Source organism: Gorilla gorilla, chromosome 5, assembly GCF_029281585.2.
Source record: "Gorilla gorilla gorilla isolate KB3781 chromosome 5, NHGRI_mGorGor1-v2.1_pri, whole genome shotgun sequence".
Lineage (NCBI taxonomy): Eukaryota > Metazoa > Chordata > Mammalia > Primates > Hominidae > Gorilla > Gorilla gorilla.
In genome coordinates, this window is record NC_073229.2 from 23,966,774 (window position 1) to 23,993,025 (window position 26,252).

General features: G+C 41.3%; 1 pseudogene; it reads right to left on the minus strand.

Moving 5' to 3' along the window:
- The window catches only part of LOC109027128 (snRNA-activating protein complex subunit 5-like), a 283,079-nt pseudogene that overhangs the window by 5,211 nt on the left and 251,616 nt on the right, over nt 1-26,252 (minus strand).

Genomic DNA, 26,252 nt, shown 5'->3' on the forward strand with positions numbered 1-26,252 from the left:
ATGATCCTGTCCTTATTATCTGTTGGTCATCCAACAAGGATCAGCTGTACAGACAATCACCTAATAACAGTAGCTCTAAAACAATAAAAATGGAAAAATAGTAACTATATAGTGAAGAAACCTGGCAGACACCTCCTTCACCAAGTGGTCAAAGTCCAGTAATGGGACAAATCAAATCCTCTGCCTCCAAATATAATGAACTGGGGAGAACGCAACACCTCTTTTGTGCTATTGCTGCCCCACAACCTGATTCTCACTGTGAGGAAACATGAAACAAACCCAAATGGAAGGACATTCTACAAAATATCTAGCCTATCCTCCAAAAATATCAAGTTATAAAAATCAAGGAAAGACTGAGAAACAACTGTTTCAGACTTAAGGGGACTAAAAAGACAGACAACTTAATATATCTTTCAGGATTTTCTCTGGTCATAAAGCATATTACTGGGACGACTGGCAAAATCCAAATAAAATCTATGGATTAGATAACAGAATTGTAGCAACATTCATTCCCTGAGTTTACTGTTTGTACTATGGTTATAAATTTTGGAAAAAAAAATCCTTGTTTTACCATTTCAGTCCCCTGATCACTCCTAGCTACAAGGGAAAAATAGGAAAATCAGTCTATATACCAAGCCTAGTGAGCTGGTTAAAAATCAGAGTTCTACTACCTGTGATAAAGGAGAGAATCGATACTAGAATGAAACCAGTGGTCTTAGACATGAAGTATGTGTTCTTGAGAAATGCAGTTGTACAAAGACAAAGTCACTGGAGAGGAAGACCTATTTTAAGGCTATCAAGGGCAATCTCACGGATGAGAATGAGATTATACATACCCCAGCCTCATTTGGACTAGAATGAAAACATCAAGGACTGACTGCCCTCACTCACATGTTATCTCAGGGGCCAGACCATCTCCTGCACCTCTACTTTCCTTTATCTCGCACCCACCAGTTTCTTCTCCCTACCTGCTTTGCTGACATATGAATCCAAATAGTGTTCCCAGTTTTCAAGTCTAAATGGCATGGCAGGTCCTGCCTTCACTATCAACTACCGGTGCTCATTATATCTGTTTCTATTGAATTGATTCCACCCATACTTTCGTAAAAGGATTTCAGTGACCACAGCACGTCTAGAAGTGCTTCAGAACAGTTGTCCATCTGGGGCTAATCCTATGCGGCTTTAAGGAGGCAATGTCACATGGTTATGATTTGAGATTAGAGGGTTATGATTAGAGATTCTCTTGGAAGAATAAAGGGTCAGGATGAGAAATGATTGTGATAGTTGGAGGATATTTCAGAATACTTTTCATTTGAAAAAAAAAAAGCCAAAATTAAGATGAAGTGATCATTCATTTCCAGAAGTAAAAAACTGCTAGGATTGATCTTAAGAACAGCAAATCAAGTAGCTAAAGTGGAAATGTACAGTAAACATGATGAAGAAAATTACCCCCAGTAAAAATCCATCAATGGAATTTTTTCAAAGACCTTTCCCCAAGAGCATACATATAGAAATAGACGGGGCATGGGAGGGACAAACAGGCAGCAAATCAAAGCGATCTGCAGTGAAATTAAAAGAGAACTGAAGCCTGTGACATTATCCCTCTCTCTAGTAAGTTTTCTGCCTTTACTTGAATTTTTTTCTAAACTTAGGTCTTGGTAAATCTGGCAGCTGTCACAAAATACCATCTGTCCTAAGAAAATGGGTGTAGAGGTGGCTGTGACCCAGGGGATTTTCCCAAATGCTGTTGGCATGTATTTTTGGCCTGATCAAGTCCCTGACAAGAAAGTAAAAATCCTACAAAGAAAATCTCTGAAGCTGCACTCAAAAGAGAAATGGGTGCACAGTCCCGTTATAAAATTGGGGCAGGAGCTGTCCACTGTGAAAAAAGGGGAAGGTGGCTGGGCGCAGTGGCTCGCGTCAGTAATCACAGCACTTTGGGAGGCCAAGGCGGGTGGATCACGAGGTCGGGCGTTCGAGACCAGCCTGGCCAACATAGTGAAACCCCGTCTCTACTAAAAATACAAAAAAGTTAGCTGGGCATGGTGGCAGGCGCCTGTAATCCCAGCTACAAGGGAGGCTGAGGCAGGAGAATTGCTTGAACCTGGGATGTAGAGGTTGCAGTGAGCCAAGATCGCGCCACTGCATTCCAACCCAGGGGGTAGTGTGAGACTCCGTCTCAAAAAAAAACAAAAAAACAAAAACAACAAACAAACAAACAAACAACAACAACAAATGGGAAAGATGAGGAGGAGTACAACTTAAGACAGCTCATGCTTAGCTCCACGGGAGGCAGGGGAGAACAGAGAGAGGCATGGGAATTCTATAAAGCAGACATGGAGTTTGCCCTCTGAGAATCCATCTATATCTGATTAAATGTACGGATTAGTCAGAATTGTCTGTAACTTTTAGTCTACCAGCTGAGAGCACACTTCTAACCTGAGTAATTTAAATATTGGAATTGCTCAGTCTTGGTGAACTGGGTACATTGAAAGCTGTCCTCATCAGCTCTGTTTAAGTTATCCAAGCATTTGAGAGGAAACCGTTTTAACCACAGTCTGCCATCATTGATAACAGGAGGTTTTCTTCAACTTGCAAAGAAAGCCATCAACTACCTTTAAGATAACTTCCTGCTACCGGTTCTTTCAGCGGGTAGGAAAATATTTGGCCAGTGCCCAGGTTTTGCAGGAGAGTCAGAGTATTGCAATTGCTCATCTATCTCCCAGCAAAACTGTGACTGTGGATCTTGTTTGCTCTGAGAGAATATCGAATACTTTTATTTATTTTTTGTGTGTGTGTGCAGGGGGATTCGGATGCTTGTTTGTCACCCAGGCTGGAGTGCAGTGACATGGTCGTGGCTCACTGCAGCCTCCATCACCTGGGCTCAAGCAATCCTCCCTCCTCAGCCTCCCAAGTAGCTGGGGAGCTAGGACTACTGGCACACACCTGCCCTAAGTTTTTTATTTTTTTTTGGGAGATGGGGGTCTCACTTTATTACCCAGGATGGCCTCTAACTCCTGGCCTCAAGAAATCTTCCTGCTTTAGCCTCTGAGTCACTGGGATTACAGGCATGAGCCACCACACCAGGCTCTGAATGCTTTTTAAACTAAACCCTTGGCCATTGTGCTGAGCAGGTATTAGGAAAATGGCAGACATGCTGATGAATACTCTAAAGCCTACTTATCCGTGCAGAGGGGGGCTCCCCAAAACTGATGGGGAAATGTAGCAATATCCTCCTGATTCCACTGGATGTTTAAGGAAGGAATGTGGGAGATGCCTCTACAAACTAAAACCTTAGCTAGGCAAAGGCCAGATGCATACGAACGAGAAACACACAGAAATAACCTGCAGAGGCCGGGCGCGGTGGCTCACACCTCTAATCCCAGCACTTTGGGAGGCTGAAGTGGGTGGATCACTTGAGGTCAGGAGTTCAAGAACAGCCTGGCCAATGTAGCGAAACCCTGTCTCTACCAAGAAAAAAAAAAATTGGCCAGGCAAGGTGATAGGTGCCTGTAGTCCCAGCTACTCGGGAGGCTGAGGTGGGAGAATCGCTTGAACCCAGGAGGCAGAGGTTGCAGTGAGCCAAGATCGCAGCACTGCACTCCAGCCTGGGTGACAGAGAGAGACCTTGTCTCGAAAAACAAAATCAAAGAAATAACCTGCAAAGGAAACACATGCACACCATACACACTACACATACACACCACACATACACATCATACCATGCACACAACACACACTACACATGCAAACCACACGTATACATCACACCACGCATACCACCATACCACACACACCACACATACACACCACACGTCACACCATGCATACCACATACATATCCACCAAACACAACCACACCACACACACCGCACACCACCTGCACACCTGTAAGGTAAAGAAGTGGATACAGTCCATATTAGTAATTTGGTTCATCTGGGTTACTGGAGCTTCCTCTCATCATTGCTTCTCTTCTGTTTCTATGCATTTATATTGCCTTCACTGAGTATACCATTATCTCTCTCTCTCTCTCTCACACACACACACACACACACACACACACACACACACACACACACACACACACACACAATGTACAGTAACCCCAGGCAGCAGCGGCAGTCCATGACTACTTCTTTCTCACGTAAGTGACTCCGTGAATTCATTTCTGCACAGGTGTCTGAGCAGTGGGTGGAGTCTCTTCCTGTCAGTGACAGAAGGACCTGCAGGCTGGAGACTGTGGGAGTCTCCAGAATTTTCAGCATCGAAGGGGTTGCCTGCAGCCCCTGATGTGAGCAGATCCCTTGGCAGAAGCTGTGGAACCTGCTCATTTGCTGGGAAAGGAGGAGGAGTGCCAGCACACAGTCTGTGTTCAGGCTGAGTGGGGTGTCCTGAGACCTATCGGGGTGCACCAGCCTGTGAGGGAGGCACAGTGCCCTGTTGGTGCGAACGCCACGTCCTTCCAAAGTGTAAGGCATTCAGACTTGCCTCCAGGCACGCTTTGCCCCTCAGGGGATTTTTCCTTATTTCTCACTCTGTCCTCCAGGTGCTGAGAAGGACTTCCTTGAAGGTGCTCATTGAGCCAAAATGCCTGAGGAATGCAGGATTCCCTTGTCACACTGGGTTCTGGGCTTCATTAAAAGAAAAAATATATATATATGTATATGTATACATGTAATATACACTATGATGAAAATGTCAGATGTAATGTAAGATGTAATGTATAGTATGTTCAATATATTTTAGGTGTACCACATGTATTTATAATATAATAATAAATATTATTTATAATATATTTTAATATATATCACACAGATATAGGTATGTGCATATATGCACATGTATGCATGTGTCTTTTATTTAATTAACAAACACTTATATACCAATTTCTAGGTACACTGTCCCAAGCCCTTTATAAATGATAACTCATTTAATTTAACCTTCAGAACAACCCAATGCTACAGCTTCTTCCCCCCACCCCTACTCCCACTTTACAGATGAGGAAACCACAGCTGGGCAGGTTGGGTAACATGCTTCAGGGTGCACAATTAGCACGTGATGAAGCAGGGTTCAAACGGCCCCTCTGGCTCCTGATCTTGCAGTCATGTTCCATTCCAGCACCCTGTCCAGCTCACTCTCACCTGAGAGGGGACCTGCGAGGGGGAATTTAGTCAGGCTTAGTTGGGCAGTTTGGTAGTACATAAAAATTTTCCCTGGGCATTTCTCTAGGCCACAAACTCTCTAAGATGATTTGAGGGATGTGCATCTACACCTCTGACCATTCACATTCAGCTTTGCAAGGCCTCAGACTCTGGATGAAGAGAGTTGTGGAGAACGAATTTGTTAACGCTGCAAAGAAATGTTAATTGTGGTGTAATTTCATATTAAACAGTGTGAAAAGTCATAGGAAATCTTCTTTCACAAGATATTATTTAAGCTATGCATTTATTTACTAGAGATGAAAATAGAAATAATCTAAATCCATTTTTAAATGTTTTTTTAAAAACCATGCTACATTTTTTAAATGTTTTTTTAAAAACCATGCTACCAAATAATACAAAGAACAACTTTGTGCGTGTGTGTGTGTGTGTGTGTGTGTGTCTGTCTGTCTATCCTATGCATATAAATGTCTTATTATTTACCTGTTATAAAATTCTAGATGTCACCTCATTAAGCCCATTATCAATGAGTTATTACTGACCATCACTGATGTTTTGGGCTATTTTTACCTGCTTTTATTTATTTTGTTCTTTTTTAGGAAGTTTTACTCAGATATTTTCTCCATTGACACTGCTTCTTACTTAACACTATGTGAATGCAGATTGTAGTCAAAGATATTCAAGGATTCAAGGGTTTGACTATTTTCTCATAGCAATAGCATTTGCTTGTGGAGTATCTTAAGGGCACTTTGAGATGAGTGAGAATGAGATTTTGAAACTGAAGATGGGCTTAGAGCTGGTGCCCTCATCACACTCCTTCTCTGAATGAGCCTCATGGAGCAAAAATGCCACCGTGGAAATGAGGTGACGCACAGTGCTGGTAAAGCTTTTACAGTTTATAAATTCTTTCCTCCACAGCGTCTCTTGGCATATCTCAAAAAGAGCCATTGTCCTGACGATGCCCATGATCTCCCAGAAAGATGTAAAGAGAAATGACACTGGTATCCAGAGTAGCCCAGAGGTAAGCAGAGCCCAGACCCCCACAGGGCTGCCCACGTTAGCAAATAGAAATACAGGAAGTTAAAGTCAAATTTCAGACCCTAGAGTGCTCACCATTGTACTACAGACCCCAATGCTTTACATTTCAGATAAGCAATAAATAATTGCCTGGTATATGTATGTCCCACATAAGCCATGGAATATATTTGTACTAAAAGAACCATTCACACTTAACTGGGCATCTGGTATTTTATCTGGCAACCCTAGCAAGAAGGCAGGGGCAGCACAGGTACATGAAGGCCACTTTGCTCTACTGACAGATGAATACAATATTCTTTGCATCTGTGTTTCCCTGATGAGTATTATAAACTTATGTTTTCGTGCAATCAAGATAGGAGTATATTTTAGGGAGTCTCTGCACAGCCATGAGTGAGAAGGTAGTGTTAACAAAGAAGAAGGAAGTGTTAGTGAAAAATTGGAGAGACTAGAACAGAAGTGCTGATTTCAAAGCATGCCTTGAACACTAGGCATTTGCCATCAGACAGGTCAGTAGATTCGTAGGGAAGGGAGAAAGGAAGTAAGACTTTTTCAAGTAGTTTAGCTTTGCCCATAAATTGTGATGATATCTACCTACTGACGATGGCTTTTGAGAGACTTAAATAATACCACCAACCACAAAAGTGCTTTATAGAGTACCAAATATTACACAAATTGTCAGGATCACATTTCCCAACTATACCTGTTTTAGGAGGAAGAAAGGGAGGAAAAGGAGCAGGAACCTCTTTCTCCTCCTCTTCTTCTGTATCTATCTGCTTGATCCTGAGCTGATGGTCTTTCATGTATTAAGGAATGTCATATCACTATGACCACCTCAGCTACTGCTAATTAATTCAACTCAAGCTACTGCTAAATGAATGACAGCAGATTTCGATATCCTGCTAACTTGCTTTTCAGCTTAGAGCAGCCAGGCTATTTTGCAGCCAACCAAATACACATCAAAGAATGTTAAGTCTTTCTGTGCCACAGATATAATAGATTTCTTTACAAAACAAAGATGGAGGGTCAATATTCCCTGAGGCAAAAGGCTGAAATATATCAATTGCCATCCAATATAAAGCACTGTTTTAACAGTGAACATCCTTGGAGTCAGAAGACCTGGGTTTAAGGAGAAACTCTGCCATGTACTGTGTGTTCTGGGCTAATCCTTTAACCTCACTGAACTGTAATTTTGTTTTTTTTTTTTGAAAAATAACCTTATCTTTCATATAAGCTGTTGTGATGATTACATGTGGTTTATATACATATATAGCCCTTTGTGAAATACAATACACAATAAAATATAACCTGTTATTCTCATTAAGCTGTGTTGTGTTTGCATTATTACAACTGAAACAGGAGTCCCGATCCTCTACAAACACTCGCAAGGGTCAAATCCTAGCGTTATTTCCATCAGCTAGTTCCTACCCTGAGTTTTTGGACTTATATACTTCCCTGAAGTAAAATTGCCCCAACTTTCTTTCAACTAAAATTTGAAGTATTCAGGAGGCTTACATTCAATTTAGTTTAGCAGTAGTTTGGAAGGATGTCGAATATTTAAAATGTGTCCTGTTTTTCTGAGGTTCGAGGTCTTTAAGATGATTTGGGGGTGTGCAGATATACCCTCTGACAGTTCAAGATCAGCTTTGTAGGCCGGGCGCGGTGGCTCACGCCTGTAATCCCAGCACTTTGGGAGGCCGAGGCGGGCGGATCACGAGGTCAGGAGATCGAGACCATCCTGGCTAACACGGTGAAACCCCGTCTCTACTAAAAATACAAAAAATTAGCCGGGCGTGGTAGTGGGCGCCTGTAGTCCCAGCTACTCGGGAGGCTGAGGCAGGAGAATGGCGTGAACCCGGGAGGTGGAGCTTGCAGTGAGCCGAGATCGCGCCACTGCACTCCAGCCTGGGCGACAAAGCAAGACTCCGTCTCAAAAAAAAAAAAAAAAAAAAAAAAAGATCAGCTTTGTAAAAGTCTTCATATTTCATACGCAGACAAATGCATTAACAGTGCCAACAAATGAGAATTACAGTGCAATCCAGACAAAGGGTGTAACAAATCCAAGGAAATCTGCTTTGGCAAGAACCACTTGGTGAATGCAATAAAGCAAGCTCTGAGCTGCAAATGTCACTCCCTGCCCCCACGTTGGTCTCAGCTAAGCAGGTGGGTGTCTGCCTTGCCTTGAGCCACTGAGCAACTAGGAGCCTGAATATTATTTATTATTCGTAAGAAATGGAGCCAGTGCATTTCAGATATTTGCAGAGTGTTGCAGACATTAATGAGAGTGGAGAAGCGATCTGTTCCCTGGTGGACCCCTACTGCATTTATTCCAATGTGTGATTATTAAACTGCACAAGTCTCTCTGGGGCTCAATGCCCAGAGTGCATTACACCCTGGAGAATGTGAAAATACTTTAATTAACAACAGGAGTGGGCAGACCTGCTGAGTGCCTTCTGTTACTATCCTTGGGACCTGGAAAGTCAAGACTCATTTGTCGCCCCCACCATTTTTCATTATTGACATAAAGAAAACACTAAGCAACAATTTCATTTGAAATCGATTGGAAAGACTGCTAAATATAAGATATTTCACTCCTTTCCTTCCTCTGGCTGAAATTTATTAGTAACCAACATTATACGAACACATGCACACATCAGCACGCTCACACACACATGAGAAATGAACTTGAGATTTCTCTATATTCCACGTGCTCTGCAAATAGTACAGCACTCTGGAGTGTATAGATGGAGAACATGCCAAATTGACTTGGAATATGCATCCATTTGAACATGCAAATTTGCATTAGTCAATTACTCAGTCTGATAAATGCTTTGGTTCATTAGTTTAAATAAAATACTGGGAAACTCCTAACACCCTAGCTGACTAACAAATGATGTGTTTTTGTTTGTTTGTTTTTTAAATGTTGCTTCAGTGATTTCTGCCTGAACTGGTTGTATTTAAGACCATGTAGTACCCAACCACAATTTACAGGCCAGGAGAAGGGGCCTGCCGTGGACACTGTGCAAAGATCAACTCTCATTTTTTAATCTTGCACCCTCTGTCCAGAACTGATGTGTTGCCGTGTGAGAACTGAATGTGAGGAGAGTGGTTGTGCACACGCATGCAAGCCAACCTTGGATGTTGCCCCACAGCTGGTCTGCAGGCTGGCTTCTTGTAGAATAGAGCCACTTCATGACATGGACTGGTTTGGCCAGAATTCAGAATTTACTTAACAAAGACCTAATTGTCGCATCACTCCACCAATTCTTAATTATTTATCGAGCATCCACTAGTGCCCCAGATTGGCATAGGCCCCCAAAACAGTGGGCAACCCAGGCAAGAAGAGACCAGTATCTGAGACACATTTGGAGAAAATTAAATGCTGATTTGTGACATTGAGACTTTAACCTCCTTGAAAGCATACTATTTTTCCAGAAGTATTGGGGAAGTTTTGTTTTTTGCTTTTTTGGTGTACTAAATGAGAGTGGAATGGATGGTGAAGCAAGAAGCTATTTTTTTAAAATAAACTTTTCATTTCAGAAGAGTTTTAGATTTATAGGAAAATTGTGAAGGCAGAACAGAGAGTTCCCATACGCCCACACACCCAGTTTCCCTATTATTAACATCTTACATTAGTCCAGTACTTTTGTTATAATTAACAAACCAATAGTAATACATTAGTATTAACTGAAGTCATACATTTTTCAGATTTCCTTAGGTTTTGCCTAATGTCCTTTTTCTGTTCCAGAACCCCATCCAGGCTACCACATTACATTTAGTCACTGTATCTCCTCAGGCTCCTCTGGGGACAGTTTCTTAGACTTTCCTAGTTTTGATGACTCTGACAGTTTTGAGGAACACTGGTCAGATATTGTGTAGAAGGCTCCTCAGTTGGGATTTGTCTAAAGTTGTCCTCATGAGTAGATGGGTGTTATGGTTTTGGAGGGAGAAAGACCACAGAGCTGAAGTGCCCTTTTCATCATGTGAGATCAAGAGTGTGTACTATCAACAGGACTAATTGCAGGTGCCATACTTTTCTCCCCAAGAAGACTATTGTCTAAAAGTATTTGAGGCCTTCCTTGCCTAAGTAGACGTATAAGGCATCAGTCATACACCAAGTCATATACCTGATCCACTTCCTGGACTATGACCAGCTTCTCAGTTTACTCACATGGCTTATGGACCCTAATATTTGTCATGCAGCACTTGCTTTCCCTAGTAAGCATCATTTTCAGCATTAACATTAGATATTTAAAATGTACAGAGGCTATGAACTATCTTGAAGAGAATATAGTTTCCACCTCATTCTAGAAAATCAAGTGTATCTTGATTTACTTGTGAGAAACCTCAGCAACTGAGTATTTCAAGAAAGAGCTGAACCCTTATATTTACTGACTTGGTGATTTTACATTTTAAATGTTCCTGTCACAGTTGAGTAGCTATAGGTACAATTTTTTCATGAGATAACTTGCGGGATTGAGAACAGGAGTGTTTACTGAGCATCTACTACATATAGACATTTTACATAGTGTACCTCATTTAATGACCACAGTAATCCTACATCCAGGTCAGGTATAATTGCATGCACTTCACAGAAAAGGGAGTGAACTGTCTGGTAAACCAGGGCACATGGTGACGAATGATGAACTAGAATGTCTACATGACCCATATTCTTTCTACAATACACTCTACTCCTGCTGGAGTTGATAACGTTGTGTTCTAAGGGGATACAGATAGGTCTCTCTCTCATGCCTGAAGTGTCTCCATAAGTGATGCAAGACTTTTGATCTCCAAGAATTTCCAGACTTCAAGAATCTTCTGGAAAAATAAAAGGTTTTTTCTTTATATACATTAAACCTTGTATGTTTAGTAGAAAAGTTCTGTACATTTCTTCATTTTTCCTATATTTAGGCAAAGTTTCTCACTCTTTTTTGATAATGATATTTAAAAATGTCTTTAATAAAATTGCTCATAAAATTTATAGGACTTGCCAGAGAATCAAAGTGAGGGGAACTTTAATAATAGTGTACAATAGAAAAATACATACTAATGTGATTAGTATGAAAATGGAAGCAACATATGTATTAAAATAGAGGGGTTTTTTTCCTGTAATACACAAGGAGCTTGTATAACTTAATGAGAAAAAGAACAATCCAACACAACCATGAACAAAGCTCAGGAATAGGCCGTTTTCAAATGAGGAAATAAAAATGGCTAGTAAATATATGAAAAGATATTCAGACTCTTTACTAATTAAATAAATGCAAATCAAAACAACAGTAAGATTTTTGACACATCAAATTGGCAAAAATTGAAAATGCCGATTCCCAGAATTGGCGAGAATTTGAAACAAATAATTTTTTAGCAATACCAATCATAGCTTAAGTGTACATTTCCTTTGAACCAGAAATTCCCCTTCTAGAAACCTATGCCGTAGAAATATTTGTCAAGTACACAAAGATATGTTTCCCTGGGTGTTAACTGCATCATGGTTTATAAATTACAAACTAGGAAACAATCCAGCTGTCAATTAGTGGGGGTTTATTAAAACAAATTATAGCACATACACACAATGGAAAGCTATGCAAATCATTAAAAAAAGATATAAAGGAGAGCCACATTATGTTTTTGAGTGAAAGAATCATGTGGCTGAAGTTTATATTTTTTATCCAATGTGGATCACTATATGTGACTTTGCCTACACATTCCCATACCAATCTTAATGCAGCAGTGATTGGACTTTACAAGAAACAGAATCCTAAACGAGGCATAATCTTATTTTTTGCATGCACTGATGATGCATCTACAAACAGACCAGCAATTTAGAAAAATATTTGTAAGCACAGTCAGGATGTTATAAGCATGAAGGTCAGCTATTCATTAAAAACATGCTGAATTAAGGTCATTGTACATTATTAACCAGGACTCTGTTAATAGTGCACAATGACCTCAAGCTAAGACGTTCTAGGAAATATCAGAAGCATGGGAGTTATATAAGACGATTCTTCAAACATATGGATTTCATTAATTGCATGGCTCCAGATTCGACTAGTCTTTTCTGTAATTCCTTTGTCACATGCTGAATGTTATAGAATGAAAAGGCATAAATAAACATCATTACAGAAAATGTTCCTATGCTACTAGCTTTAAGTAATTGCTATTCAACTCTAAATAACCCGCTTGAAAAAAAGAAAACATCATTAGTCTGAAATGTCTGCTAACGTTTTCTTTCTACTTTGTTAAGGTCCATTTAGGGAGAGACTTATCACAGCCATACTCAAATAATCTGATCCTCTAAAAATACTTTATAGTTAAGTTACACTGATGAAAGTAATGTATTTACCCAAGAGGTAAACACATTGCCTGGAAAATTCCTAATTGACAAAGGAGTAGGAATTTACCCTGTTGTGTGTGGGGCAAACCAACGGTGAGGCTCTGTGGCCCTCAGCGGAGAATAAAACCTATAACAGCAAGGGTAATGTGCACTCTATATGTCTACAAAGGCTGAACTTGGACGCCATTGTCTAGCATCTTTTGAACAAAGTCTAGAACGATGACACTCCCCTTGGACTTTCTAAGATACTTCTAGGGCTTTAAGTTTATCTGATACTTGGCAAATGCTCAGCATAATTTTGGTTCAGAAAATAGTCACTCTAGCCATATCTAATATGGATGGTAAAAACTGTCCCATTATTATCTAGTTATGGAAAGTTGTCCAAAGGATGCCAGGTGTTCATCATGGCTACTATGATTTTGAGTGGAAAATGTGGACCCAAAAATATTTTATGAGGAGGTACAGATACGCCACCTCAAACAATAACCTACTAAAAGCACTAAGAGAAATGAACAACAAATGAAGCAGCCATGGGAAATATATCAAGAAAGTATGGCAATCTGGCTGGACCCAAGGAGTGCTTTGAACAGCAGCAAGCTCTAGAAATAGCAGCAGAACTTAGCCCAGTCTGGTTTGTGGGCTGCTGGTCATGCAGTGTGGTCTTTTTGGTCACCTCTGCTCACAAAGGTAGAGTTCATTGGAACAAGGGACTGTTATAACATCTTTCAACCTGGTATTCATTTTTTGAATCATTGCATAACATTTACATGGAATAACACATACCAAGTTTTGAATAGTAACAGGCGCAACCTCAAAGGCACCACGACTTGGATAGGCCTTCAAAAGTCCAGCGACTTGGTTGAATGAATCATAATCTCTTTGATCTAACATCTGGATGGCAACCCCTTTAAGGATCTCATTTCCTGTATATTCACATCTCTTCCTTGCATAACAATATCCACCTTCAGACACACACAGGGTAAAAGCAGAGAAAATTTTCAGAGTCTAAGCTCAACAACAATCTGTTTATTCCAGCATCATGGTTCAGCCTTTTGTTTTTACTTTTCAAAAATATTTTTAAAACAAATTGGGTATCTTTTATCACTACAGTCCTAATGTTTTACATATTGCTTAGCACATAATTGACAGTAAACAGTTAAGGAAGGAGTAATGGAGAAGGGGAAGGAGTTTATTTGAGAGAGTTGGGGCTTAATTATCTGTCATATCTTCAATTCCCAGATTTTCTGCAGCATGAGTCAACTACTAACCCAGTGAGCAACAGAAAATTTCACATCGTTTTAAGAAAGATAGTGGGGCAATCTTAGTTCTACTGCCAGCAAAACCTAGGATGCCAGCAGCAGAAAAAGGTATAAAACATAATTTACAGGTTAAGAGCAACCGGGGCAATGAGCTAGATACCCTAGTTGTGACGACAGACCCACAAAGTGGGGTGTCAGGTTGGGAATTCTATGATTAATGGCTCTACAAAGGGAGAGATTTTAAAGAAGCAGAATATTTTATAAGTATCTTCCTAGTGTTCCTGTAGGCCCCTGACCAAATCTTTCTGATGATAAAAATAGCATTTCAACAATCATAGGTCAATACTCCTGGGTCTCCACCCCTCCATTCTCTGATAAACTTCTGGCCTTTCTCAAACTCTTCATGCAGAACCATTGATAAACTCAACGAGCATCTATGAGCCACCACTAATATATGCCAGTCATGGTATGAGGAATACAGCTGTGAAAAGGATAGTCATGAGCCCTTCTGTGAGGAGCTGATAATGTGATGAAGGGTTCTGGGCTCTCCCAGAGATGGTCTCACTTGTACTCTGAGTGCCAGTGCTGTTGGCTCTAAGAGACATCCAATGCTCTTCTTTCCTTGTCCCATTTTCTTTGGGGATGATCCCTACCCTTAGCTGTACCCAACCAGCACTGCTGCGGTCAGTGCCCAGCAGTCACACTGCTCCTCTGATGGCGCCCATCAGATTGCTCCATGGCTGGTCGTGCACCTGTTAACCTATTTCCTGTTTGCCTGAGAATACTCTTGTCTCTAATCTTAATGTAACATCATCTACATCTGTGTTACATTAGGATTAGAGATAAGTTCTGTTTAGAAATAACTCCATGAAGTGTTTTTATATTTTATTTTCACATTGCAAATCAGTCAGATTTGCTTCAGCCTCAAACAGCATGTTTATGTAAATTAAATGAGCACTGGTAGCAAGCTGCACTTGTTTCATTTTTTTCTAAATGGGAAATAGGAAATGGGCTAAAAATATGGAGGACCATGGCCAGGCTGCCATTGGCTGAGGAAGCTGAAGCCATTGGGGGCATTTCCCATGGTGGCAGAAGGTGCCAGCACCCATGTTCATGGCATCTTGTCCTTTCCATGGCCCACAAGGACTTTTGTCAACAGGCTTTGCAATGAACAACAGTCCTTCTCTCAAAAACTTCACATTCTAGAGGGAGAAAATTGGGGAAGGACATATATATATACACATATATACATATATATATTATACACACACACACACACACACATATATATATACACACATATACATATGTTCAACTCCATCAGCTAGTGGTGACCATTATCAAGAAGAAAAACAAAAACAAACGACAATAAGCAGAGAGAAAGTGATGGTAGAGATCACTTTTATATAGTGATCGTCAAGGGCCACTCTGACAAGGTGGCATTTGGGCTGAGACTGAATAAAGTGAGGTGGTCAAATGGATATCTGGGGGAAGAGCATCCCAGTGGAGGGACCTACACGTGCAAAGGACCTGACGTAGGATTGCACCTGACATCTTCAGGCCACCCCTAGTAAGTGAGTGTGGTATGATCAAGATGAACATGAAGGAAATGAGGTCAGGTAGTGAAGGAGCTGGATTTCACAGGGTCTTGCAGACCTTGAGAAGGGCTTGGGGTTTTCTTCTGAGTTAGGTAAGAAGCCATGGTAGGGGTTGCACAGAGGGACAGCATAATCTGACCTCGGTTGTAGAATCAGCACAGACTGGCTGGGGTGTAGTGAATAGATCGAAGGGTGCTGGGAGGGAGATATTTGGGGGCGGGCAAAAGGTGATGGTAACTTGGGTAAGGTTAGTAGTAGCAGAGGGGTTGGAGAGCATGCTTGGACTCAGAATTTGCTTTGTGTTGGATGTGAGGTGGGAGGGAAAAGCAGTTAAGGACAACTTCAGGATTTTTAGCCTGAGAAACTCTAGAAGTACTGCTAGCTATCTTTAATTGGAATGTGAAAGTCTAAGGGGAAGAAAGCTTATGGAGCAAGATCAGAACTTCGGTTACGGACAAGTTGATTTCAGATGCATATTAAACATCCAGTGGAGATACTGACTAGGCAGCTGATTACACAGGATTGGAGCATAGGAAGACATCTGGACCAGTGAGTTAACATTGGGAGTGTTCATCTTATAAGTTCATTGGACTAAATGAAATCGATTAGGCACTAAGCATTAACATTAAACAGATAAGAGAAAAATTCTGAGGACTTCTGAAGGATCCTGGAGACCTGCAGCATCCAGGGCTAAAGAAAGGATGAGAGTGTGTTTAAGGAAAAAAAAAAAAAAAACAACCCTGAGGAGGAGTAGCCTGTGAAAGTACTATTCTGAAAGCACAGTGAAGAAATTGTGTCAAAGAGCAGGGAGTGGTCAAGTGTACCGAATACTTTTGACACATTGAGGAAAATGAGTATAGGGGTTGATGGAGAATTGAAGACTAGCATTGTCAACATGGAGGTCATCGGTCGGTGAACAATTAGTTTATTTTCTAAACTCGGACACTTTTAAGAGTGAAAGAGGATATGTATTAGTAATCTATTTCTGTATAACAAATTATCCCCAAAGCTCAGTGCTGTGTTAACACAGCAAACATTTATTACCTCCTACAGTTTAGATGGTCTAGAATTTAGAATTTGGTACAGGTTCTGGCTCAGCACCTCTCATGAGATGGCAGCCAGATATTGGCTGGGACTGCAGTCATCTAAAGGCTTCACTGGGGCTGTGAGATCTGTTTCCAAGGTGACTCAGTCACATGGCTGGAAAGTTAGTACCAGTTGTTGGCAAGGGTTTCAGTGCCTCCCCACGCGGGCATCCCACAGACAGCTTGAGTATTCTAACAACATGGCAACTGTCTTCCCCCGGGTCAAGCAACCCGAGAAAGCAAGGCTGAAGTGGTTACTTATGTTGGCCCTACTCAATCTGGAAGGGGTCCCAGAAGAGTGTGAACAATTGGAGACTAGAGACTAGGATAATTAATTGAGGGCCATCTTCAAGGATAACTACAGCAGGGTTTATCCATATTTATGCTCAGGTAGCAGATATACACTGGGACCATCGCAGGCAAACTGAGATGCATGGTCACCCTAATCTTTGGTGACTTTGGGGAGTGTAGTGATAGAGATGAGAACCACATCAATGAAATCCAAGCCCAGATCTATTGCTCAATCACTCAATTAAAAAATAAGCTAATTTCTCATTTATTTCCACTAGACTTGAAGCAAGTGGAATGGTGAATGTGATGGCTGCTCATTTTACCATTAACTTGCAGTCCAACAGGGTTAAGCAGAGTCGAGATGGAAATTTAGATTACATTTAATTAGATTTATTATCTAATAACATTGTTTTAGTACCTGGATCCGGCCAAGCCTAAAGCTCACATTGACTATAACAGTCATCACATTCTTCCCCCATCCTCCTTAAAAATTTTAACTTAGATCTTTTTTTTTTTTTGGAAATTTACAACCAAAGGAATCCAAATTAATGTCTCCCTTGTTTAAGTAGATCCTTTTTGAACACCATCTACTAATCTCCCAGACACACCTAGGCGTGTCTGAGTGCAAGGGAAACATAGTTTAAACTCAATCTGGTCTCCCTGGTACACTAAGAAGGCTGTTCAGGTCATCTCCTTTAAGAACTTCGACTTGCACTAGCATCTTACCTAGTGATTATGATTAGAAGATGGATTTTATATGTAGGAGTATATATACATTGGAGTATATATGACATTGAGCTGATATCAGTATTTGAGCAATCCATAAAAGTCAATCTTCAAGATGGGCAATGACACAGGTACTTCTTTAGAAATATCTTTACTCTGAAACACTGAGGGATCTTCCTTAAATCATTCCAGTAGCAAAAGCCTTGCCCTGAAAAATGTTGTCAGCAGAATAGCTGGACCACCCATCTGGAACCAAATTGAAGTTCATCTCTATAAAGGAAAAGAAAATATCTGTAAATTGCATGCTAGTTGCTTTCTCTTCTGTTACCTTCTAACTACCCTTCTAGTTCATGTTTCCTTTAGTCATCCCAAGAACAGAACTAGGTTTTCACACAGCCTCTGAGGATTTATTCTACTTATAGTATATCTATCTTGAACTGGAATGTGATTGAAACTCTATAGGTGTTAGGGACATAGAAGAGAGGTTAGAGGTGACTAGAAAAAGACAGCAGTGGCTGTAATCGGCCTGCGGGGCTCTCTCCTGCTGGAGGTTATCCCACGCTGAGGACTGGGGACTTGCAGCCATCTGGAGGTTACTGTAGATCAGTGCCTCTTTGGAATGCACATGTAGAGGCAGGAACAGGACTGAGCTGTGCCTGTAGAAAATTGAATGTGTCCATTGATCTGCTAAGTCTAAATAAACTCTCATTCTTGTTAGCACAGCAATTAGTCCTCGTGGTCACTGGAGCAACGAAACAAGGCAGTTTGGCCTACTTGTCTTGTTTTCCTGTATTCCCAAACATGAAACACGTACAGATTGGGACAGAACAAACCTCCTTCACTTTCAATCACCACCCGCTTCAAATTAAGAAGTAGACTGAGAGGCGGCAACAGCATGGAGGTGACATTTAATCTCAAGATCTACCCACTGCTGTTGCTCAACATTAGCTTGGCCCTTTCAAAGAACACAAGCATGTTCTCGGCATCTACTTTTTTTATATACATAATCTTGCTTAATCCTCACAAGTGAGATTTATACAGCAGCCTCTCTTGCAGAAGCACAGTTCACACAGAACATGTGCATGTGGCAGAAACATCGGTGATGGGCAAAATCTGCTAATGGATTGAACCTAGAGGAAAGAACCAGCAAAGCCAAGTCATGATTCCAGATCCACCACAAGATCATTTGTGCCTCAGTTTCCCTTAAAATGCGATAGACAACATTAAGGTAAGTAGAGGATCAGTGTTATCATGTTCAATGTAGAACTCTGAGCTTCTTCATGGAAAGGTGTTTAAAAATGGATGGTATGACAGCAGTTGAGTAGTCCTTTCACACTCAGACTTACCCAGAGTGGGTGGGGAGAATAATGTGAATTGAGCCCACTGCTGTCTCTGTGCAGTTCAATGTTCCCAGATGGCACATTCAATTAGAGTTTATTTCATCATCTTAAATGAAACTTACTGAGAAGTTATATTCTACACTCAACAAGGGGAAAAAGCATATCAAGATGCTAGCTCTAATATGCTGTTACTCTTCCATAGTTCATGGCATAGAACCTGCCATAACTTTCCCCAGCCACACTTAGAGAACAAGACAGTGTCATGTCCTCTTTTGAGTGTCAGTTTCTCCCCCTTAAGCAGGGTATCTCAGCCTTGTCACTATTGATATTTGGAGCTGGATAAATGTTTGTTGGGGCAGGGTGGCTGCCTTGTGCATTGAAGGACTGTTTAGCAGCATCCCTGGCCTCCACCTTCCAGATGCCAATAGCAGTAATGACAACCAAAAGTGTCTCCAAACATTGCCAACTGTCTCCTGGGAGTAAAATCACCTCTGGTTGAGAACCACAGCCTTACAAAATGCATAGCAACTGAACTACATTGCTTGTTTGAGTTAGGAGGTGTAGAGGGCTGACTGATCATTTATGCAATCCTCCATTTTATAGATGAAGCCACTGAAGCCAAACAAATGTGGTGCCTTGCTTTAGGTAACACAGGTAAGTGGTACAGCTATCATTAGAAACCAGGCTTACTGACTACTCCCTGACTACCTTATCTAAGTCTTGGTAATGGAAAAAAAAAAATCCTATTATCATCTACCTGATCAGCGCAGTCTGTTTGAAGAAAGCCCACTAAACCTAGGTGGGTTAGATCTAGATTTCGTGGCCTAAGACCACAATTACTCTTGCACCAACCCAATACATTAGGTGAACCTGTAGTTCTGGAATAGTCAATGGAATGTGTGGCAAATTAAAAGTAATGGCAAATTAAAAGTAATTAAAAGTAATGGCAAAAACTGCAATTATTTTTGCACCAACCCAATACATTAGGTGAACCTGTAGTTCTGGAATAGTCAATGGAATGTGTGGCAAATTAAAAGTAATGGCAAAAACTGCAATTACTTTTGTACCAACCCAATATTATCGGTCTAATCCAAGCTCCTCTGAGGTCATGCTGATTTAGGCAAAATAACCCTCTGTCAATTTTTTACCTCCGTCTCCTCAGCCCCACTCTTCTGTTCCCTCTAGTCCCTATAGAAGCTGTGCGATTTCTAGGACACACAGTCACTGAGTATGTTGCAAGATTGAACATCTTCAAATCCTCTAGTGAGCTCCACACCCTTACACAAGCCAACACATGGCTAAATGGTCATGAGTGAAGTTGGTCAGTCCCACCACTGTGCTTCCTTCTTCAGCTCACTTGATTTTCCTTTCTCTGCCCTTAGAGTCACCCATCCCCTTCCATGTACCAAATTCTCACTCACCTTCAACCAAAAAATCCTAGAATGGCCCCTACTGTCAGAAGACCCATGCCCTCCAAATCTGAATTGATCGTAGACACTTTAGCTGAAGATTCCTTTCTTCTTTAAGTATGTCCACCAAATTCTGGGCCTTGCCCAAGAATCAGCAGGTAATGTCCTGAAAAAAAGAAAAGAAAGAAAAGAAGAAAGAAAGAAAGAAGGGAAGAAAGAAGGAAAGAAGGAAAAAAAGAAAAAGAAAGAAAGAGAGAAAGAGAGAAAGAAAGCAAGAAAGAAGGAAAGAAAGAAAGGAAGAAAGAAAGAAAGAAAAAAAGAAAGAAAGAAAGGAAGGAAGGGCGAGGGAGGGAGGGAAGGAGGGAGGGAGGAAGGGAGGAAGGAAGATGTTTGAGTATGCAAATGTGGTGACATAGAAAGAAATGGCACACGGGGTATTTATTCAGGACATTTTGGGATATAAGATGTGACTATCAAGTAATGCAATGTATTTTCACTTAAGACTTATAGAACCAGGTCTCATTACTCTGTGGGAACTAGAGATTTCAGATACTGTCCCTGGGCTTGAAATTCCCTTCTTCTTATCCTCTAAAACACAGGTCAGTTATTTGCAGAAATCTTCTCCAATCCTCTCTATCTCAGTTGGATATAAATGGTCTCAGACTAGGGCCTGATGGCATCATAACACATTGATTGTCCTTAGCACAGTCTATTTTTCTGAGTTGCAATTAGACACTCTCCAGGAGCAAATAAGAACAGTGAAACATGCATAGGGTATCCTGCTGTAATTACTCCAAATTTACAACAACATTTTAAAAGAATTTTATATAAATAATTATATTGCATAGAATTTCAGAATAATCAGTTCTCATAAATGATTTTAATTGCACTGTCAAATAAATAGCAACTTTTTTTTTTCTTTTGACTTAGCAAATTCTATTTTCAGTTTTGGTGATGTTGACTTCTCAGACACCATGGAGAAATGCTCACCACATCTGGCATGGCACACAGGTGCTTACACACTATTTTTCAAATGTCAGTTCCTAGATTTCCCCTGTCCCACTTCCATGCCCTGCTAAGGATGAAGTTTCCTGTGCTTCACCCCTATCCACACATTCGATTGACCACCCCATTTACACCTCTGGGCTGAGAGGTCTTGGGCAGCTGCTACAGGAGGGCTGGGCTCTGGGAAAGCATGAGTCCCACCCTCAAGGAGCTTATAGTCTGGTGAGGACAAAAGGCAGGTAAATCAGTAACAATAATACACAGTAAAAAGTGGGCAGGAACCTACGGGGAAGGCTGCTAATCCCATCTTGGTGATTGCCCTCACCAAAGAGAAACCTTCCTAAAGAAAACAACATCTAACTCAAAATTTAAAGGTGAGTGGTCCAGGCAAAGTGAGGTGGAGGGAAAGTGTCCCATGTGGAAGTTTGAGGAACAGAGAATGTCAAGAAACCTCTCAGAGGACATCAAGTCTCTTCTGACACAACACCTTCCAAATATCAGCAACTGGCTTAAATGGCTTGTTCTTAGACAAGACTTTTGGACAAAATGATATCAGAGCAAGGAGAAAGTCCCCTGAACTGCCAAGACATCTCTCTGTCTATTCAGACTTGCCTGTAATTAACTGAGAGCACAAATATGCCATCCTATAGTTAGAAATAAAATGCCTCTGGAGAGGTCACTTCTTAAGGGTTATAAGCTCTACACCAAATTATATAAATGGTGATGTCAGAGCTCTGGCTTCCCAAAGGCAATGATTCTTAAACATTAAAGGGCATAGGAATTACCTGGGAAGCCTATTTAAAAAGCAGGTTTGGATAGTTATACACCCACATACATAGCAATATTATTCACAATTGCCAGAAGTTAAAAACAACCCAAATACCTTTTGATACATAAATAGATAAGCAAAATGTGGTCTCGCCATAAAAATGGAATATTATTCCATCTTGGAAAGAAATCTTGTCAGATACTACAACATGGATGAAACTTGAGGACATGATGCTCAATGAAATAAGCCAATCACAAAAGGACAAATGCTGTTTGATTCTACTTACAGGAAGTACTGAGTAGTCAAATTCATAGCAACAAAAAGTAGAATGGTGGGTGCCAGGGGCTAGGGAGGGAGGAATGCAGGATTGTTGTTTAATGGGTATAGCATTTCACTTTGAAACAATGTAAAAGCCCCGGAGATGCGGTGATGGCTGCACAACCATGCGAACATGCTTAATGCCTCTGAACTGTACACTTAAAAATGATCAAGATGGGGAGGAGCCAAGATGGCCGAATAGGAACAGCCCCGGTCTACAGCTCCCAGCGTGAGCGACGCAGAAGACCGGTGATTTCTGCATTTTCATCTGAGGTACCGGGTTCATCTCACTAGAGAGTGCCAGACAGTGGGCGCAGGTCAGTGGGTGCGCGCACCGTGCGCGAGCCGAAGCAGGGCGAGGCATTGCCTCACTGGGAAGCACAAGGGGTCAGGGAGTTCCCTTTCCTAGTCAAAGAAAGGGGTGATGGACGCACCTGGAAAATCGGGTCACTCCCATCCGAATACTGCGCTTTTCCGACGGGCTTAAAAAACGGCGCAGCGCGAGATTATATCCGGCACCTGGCTCGGAGGGTCCTACCAGATGGAGTCTCGCTGATTGCTAGCACAGCAGTCTGAGATCAAACTGTAAGGCGGCAGCGAGGCTGGGGGAGGGGCGCCCGCCATTGCCCAGGCTTGATTAGGTAAACAAAGCAGCCACGAAGCTCGAACTGGGCGGAGCCCACCACAGCTCAAGGAGGCCTGCCTGCCTCTGTAGGCTCCACCTCTGGGGGCAGGGCACAGACAAACAAAAAGACAGCAGTAACCTCTGCAGACTTAAATGTCCCTGGCTGACAGCTTTGAAGAGAGCAGTGGTTCTCCCAGCACGCAGCTGGAGATCTGAGAATGGGCAGACTGCCTCCTCAACTGGGTCCCTGACCCCTGACCCCCGAGCAGCCTAACTGGGAGGCACCCCCCAGCAGGGGCACACTGATACCTCACACGGCAGGGTACTCCAACAGACCTGCAGCTGAGGGTCCTCTCTGTTAGAAGGAAAACTAACAAACAGAAAGGACATCCACACCAAAAACCCATCTGTACATCACCATCATCAAAGACCAAAAGTAGATAAAACCACAAAGATGGGGAAAAAACAGAACAGAAAAACTGGAAACTCTAAAAAGCAGAGCACCTCTCTTCCTCCAAAGGAACGCAGTTCCTCACCAGCAAAGGAACAAAGCTGGATGGAGAACGACTTTGACGAGCTGAGAGAAGAAGGCTTCAGACGATCAAATTATTCTGAGCTACGGGAGGACATTCAAACCAAAGGCAAAGAAGTTGAAAACTTTGAAAAAAATTTAGAAGAATGTATAACTAGAATAACCAATACAGAGAAGTGCTTAAAGGAGCTGATGGAGCTGAAAACCAAGGCTCGAGAACTACGTGAAGAATGCAGAAGCCTCAGGAGCCGATGCGATCAACTGGAAGAAAGGGTATCAGCGATGGAAGATGAAATGAATGAAATGAAGTGAGAAGGGAAGTTTAGAGAAAAAAGAATACAAAGAAACGAATAAGCCTCCAAGAAATATGGGACTATGTGAAAAGACCAAATCTACGTCTCACTGGTGTACCTGAAAGTGATGGGGAGAATGGAACCAAGTTGGAAAACACTCTGCAGGATATTATCCAGGAGAACTTCCCCAATCTAGCAAGGCAGGCCAACGTTCAGATTCAGGAAATACAGAGAATGCCACAAAGATACTCCTCGAGAAGAGCAACTCCAAGACACATAATTGTCAGATTCACCAAAGTTGAAATGAAGAAAAAATGTTAAGGGCAGCCAGAGAGAAAGGTCGGGTTACCCTGAAAGGGAAGCCCATCAGAATAACAGCGGGTCTCTCGGCAGAAACCCTACAAGCCAGAAGAGAGTGGGGGACAATATTCAACATTCTTAAAGAATTTTCAACCCCGAATTTCATTTCCAGCCAAACTAAGCTTCATAAGTGAAGGAGAAATAAAATACTTTACAGACAAGCAAATGCTGAGAGATTTTGTCACCACCAGGCCTGCCCTAAAAGAGCTCCTGAAGGAAGCGCTAAACATGGAAAGGAACAACCAGTACCAGCCGCTGCAAAATCATGCCAAAATGTAAAGACCATCGAGACTAGGAAGAAACTGCATCAACTAACAAGCAAAATAACCAGCTAACATCATAATGACAGGATCAACATTCTTAAAGAAAAGAATGTTCAACCCCGAATTTCATATCCAGCCAAACTAAGCTTCATAAGTGAAGGAGAAATAAAATACTTTACAGACAAGCAAATGCTGAGAGATTTTGTCACCACCAGGCCTGCCCTAAAAGAGCTCCTGAAGGAAGCGCTAAACATGGAAAGGAACAACCGGTACCAGCCACTGCAAAATCATGCCAAAATGTAAACACCATCGAGACTAGGAAGAAACTGCATCAACTAACGAGCAAAATAACCAGCTAACATCATAATGACAGGATCAAATTCACACATAACAATATTAACTTTAAAGGTAAATGGACTAAATGCTCCAATTAAAAGACACAGACTGGCAAATTGGATAAAGAGTCAAGACCCATCAGTGTGCTGTATTCAGGAAACCCATCTCACGTGCAGAGACACACATAGGCTCAAAATAAAAGGATGGAGGAAGATCTACCAAGCAAATGGAAAACAAACAAAGGCAGGGGTTGCAATTCTAGTCTCTGATAAAACAGACTTCAAACCAACAAAGATCAAAAGAGACAAAGAAGGCCATTACATAATGGTAAAGGGATCAATTCCACAAGAAGAGCTAACTATCCTAAATATATATGCACCCAATACAGGAGCACCCAGATTCATAAAGCAAGTCCTGAGTGACCTACAAAGAGACTTAGACTCCCACACATTAATAATGAGAGACTTTAATATCCCACTGTCAACATTAGACAGATCAACGAGACAGAAAGTCAACAAGGATACCCAGGAATTGAACTCAGCTCTGCACCAAGCGGACCTAATAGACATCTACAAAACTCTCCACCCCAAATCAACAGAATATACAATTTTTTCAGCACCACACCACACCTATTCCAAAATTGACCACATACTTGGAAGTAAAGCTCTCCTCAGCAAATGTAAAAGAACAGAAATTATAACAAACTATCTCTCAGACCACAGTGCAATCAAACTAGAACTCAGGATTAAGAATCTCACTCAAAACGGCTCAACTACATGGAAACTGAACAACCTGCTCCTGAATGACTACTGGGTACATAACGAAATGAAGGCAGAAATAAAGATGTTCTTTGAAACCAACAAGAGCAAAGACACAACACACCAGAATCTCTGGGACGCATTCAAAGCAGTGTGTAGAGGGAAATTTATAGCACTAAACGCCCACAAGAGAAAGCAGGAAAGATCCAAAATTGACACCCTAACATCACAATTAAAGGAACTAGAAAAGCAAGAGCAAACACATTCAAAAGCTAGCAGAAGGCAAGAAATAACTAAAATCAGAGCAGAACTAAAGGAAATAGAGACACAAAAAACCCTTCAAAAAAATTAATGAATCCAGGAGCTGGTTTTTTGAAAGGATCAACAAAATAGATAGACTGCTAGCAAGACTAATAAAGCAAAAAAGAGAGAAGAATCAAATAGATGCAATAAAAAATGATAAAGGGGATATCAGCACTGATCCCACAGAAATACAAACTACCATCAGAGAATACTACAAACACCTCTACGCAAATAAACTAGAAAATCTAGAAGAAATGGATAAATTCCTCAACACATACACTCTCCCAAGACTAAACCAGGAAGAAGTTGAATCTCTGAATAAACCAATAACAGGAACTGAAATTGTGGCAATAATCAATACCTTACCAACCAAAAAGAGTCCAGGACCAGATGGATTCACAGCCGAATTCTACCAGAGGTACAAGGAGGAACTGGTAGCATTCCTTCTGAAACT